This window comes from Salminus brasiliensis, chromosome 1, assembly GCF_030463535.1.
Source record: "Salminus brasiliensis chromosome 1, fSalBra1.hap2, whole genome shotgun sequence".
Classification (NCBI taxonomy): Eukaryota; Metazoa; Chordata; class Actinopteri; order Characiformes; family Bryconidae; genus Salminus; species Salminus brasiliensis.
Window position 1 is genome coordinate 15,489,742 of NC_132878.1, and position 2,790 is coordinate 15,492,531.

Genomic DNA, 2,790 nt, shown 5'->3' on the forward strand with positions numbered 1-2,790 from the left:
AGCTCCTCCAACCGATGCTGTCAAGAAATACACCAGAATGAAAGGCATGGAAATAAACATGCAGTTGAGTTCAGCAGCGGGACTGGCACTTCTAGCACGCCTTTCACTTCCTCAAGCCCAGAATAGCCTTCAGTTGGAGCCTTTAGCGTACAGTGATGCTGTTGAATTACTGGGACGAATGGAGGGGGTCACAGTGTGTCAGTGCCCCCTTAATTATTAACTTATTAGCTTATTACTAAGCTTTTTAGTATAGTTGACCTAATGTAGGTCTTGGCATCAGTGTGCATTTATTAAAGGATACATATTAGATCATTAAAAAGTCTAGGATTGAGCATAAGTGATAATACACTACTGATCATATGTGTAAAAAGGTGCTTCCTAAATTACTGTGAGAATCCGAGCCTTGGAGGAATGAGTTAGCTCTTTCTGTTGACACATCTCATGACGTCCTTGGCCTGCTTTCAAGGAACTAAAGTTTCTATTTGAGGTTCACTGTTCTTTCGGTTGATTGCTTCGTAGTAAACTGTACAAGGCCATGCGTTGATCCGCTGGAGTTCTGCATGTGCAGCATGAAGTAGTGGATCAACGTACATTCCTGCTGGATGGGTTGTTGTTGGTGTTGGAGTTGTTGTCGTCGTTGTTGTGTTGCACCAGGGCAGGTGGCAGGTCTATGCGAGAGACACTGCACATACCCTACCACACCCTCGGCCTACAACACCGACTTTAGACTGTTTTCGCCGTTTTTGGCACGGCTCAGTTTCAGCAGTTTCAGTTGGCCTGCTGCTGCCTGTGTTCCTTTGGGGCTGAGCTCACTCTCTCGATGTGTGTCTCTCTTACTCTCTCTCTATCACTCTATCACACAGGAAGAGGCATTTTCACACTTCAGAGCCTTTAAGGAGGCCCCAGCTTACAAAGCACGCACAACACCACACTGTACTTGGATCATGTGACACATTTTGGAGACTTGAGAAATTGTAGGGTCTAAAAAAGTCATCTTATCATGCAGATACTTCTCAATACGCTAGCGGCTTCTTTTAGACGCAGGATGATTCACTGAGAATGTAAATGGACAGAATTTCACATCTACCCCACATGTAGACGATCAGTCAAGACACATTCACAACATAGCTAGGAGATGAATAGGGTAGAAGTGTATCCCTGGTGTCCTGCACAAACCCTGAATCAGCGGTTTTGCTGTTTGTCCCATGTTCTGAATCTGGTCTATACAATGTGTCGAACGTTCATGCTGAATGGACCAATACATACCAATCATACATTTTTGGAGATACAAGCTTACTGAGTGTTGCTATTGTATTATAAAGCAGGGCTTTTGTTTATCAAGCTAAACACTAGTCGCCAGTAGCGCATAGTTGCCCGCTCTAGTGACAACAGTGAGCATTAGGGCTAACTGTTGCTGGAGGGAAAAGGGTTTGAGGTTTACGGAACTGCAACTTTAAGTCGTTCGTAAGTGAATTATGTGAAGCCGACTTAGCATTTCCCCACAGCTGCTGAGTCACCACTTTGTTTCCATGTGTTTTTTTTTTCCTCGGGTTCGTGAACCTACACATTATGAAAAGCACTGGGGTCGGTCAGTCGAATGGCCGCTAAAATTGTTTTTAATGAAAAAACATGTTGTGTTTGTTTACCCTCTATAATTTCCGGATTGATCGTCATTGAACTTACACTTTTAAGCCCATAGGCCTTCAGTAAAAGGCATGTATCACACACCAAAGCTGTTGTTGTTAACCAGGTATTTGAATTTCCAAAAGATTCTTTGAGCGATGGCATAGAAGAACCACTTTTGGTTCCCTAAGGAACTGCGTTTTTGTAAAAAAAAAAAAAGTGTGAAGAACCTTTTAAAGGTTTAAAAGATTATAGAAGGTCTTTACCAGTGCAAGAAATGGTTCCAAACAGGGTTCTTCTATGCCATCGCTCAAAGAATCAAAACCTTTGTTGTTGGATACACACCTTCTAGGCTGTTGCCTAGCTATTGCCTGTTGCCGGTGGTGGTGAGGTGGACAGGGACAAAATATACATTTGAAAAAGTGTGTGAAGGTAGGGGATGTCCCTGCCCCATACAGTAGTATAGCACAGCACAGCTCAGAATTTGAGGTTTTGTTGTTGTGTTAAGTTACTGTGGGTGACTCAGACTTCCATTACTTGTTAGCTATATTTGCCTTCCTGATCTAATTGTGTAATTTTAAAAAGTATAAGTTTAATCAAAGGCCCAGGTCGTGTTCAGAGCTGTGCTGCTGGTGAGAAAGGGGGAAGTAAGATGAGATCTAGGTAGCCACGGTTATGGCTAACTAGTGTAGAAGTGAGTCAACAGCTAAGATTCTTAGCACAAAACAGGAAAAATGGGGACACTGACAGGAAATTATTCACTTATTCGAAGGGCCTCAAGAGTCGGTGCACCACGCAGACGTGAAATCCCCCACCCCTGTGCTTATCAATGCAGTGATCAGCGGCTAGTTTGTTTTTTTGACACCTGTCATACGGAGAGCGTCTGTGCTGAGATCACAGGGCGAGATAAAGAGCGCGTGGGGCCTGTTGTGCTTTGATAGAACGTTTGATGTGTGCTTGGCTGAATGTTATCTGGTTCTATTTTAGGTGAAAGACACTGAATCAGTAAGATTTCAGAATGATTGTGAGGTGAAAAAACCCAGTAGTATTAAATCTGAGACCCTTTAAGCTTTTTAATGCTAATTGCAGTGACTTCCCACAAATGACAGGATCCCAGGTGTCTGCGTGTGCATAAAAAGGTGCATGTTGATGCACATTTTGCCTTAG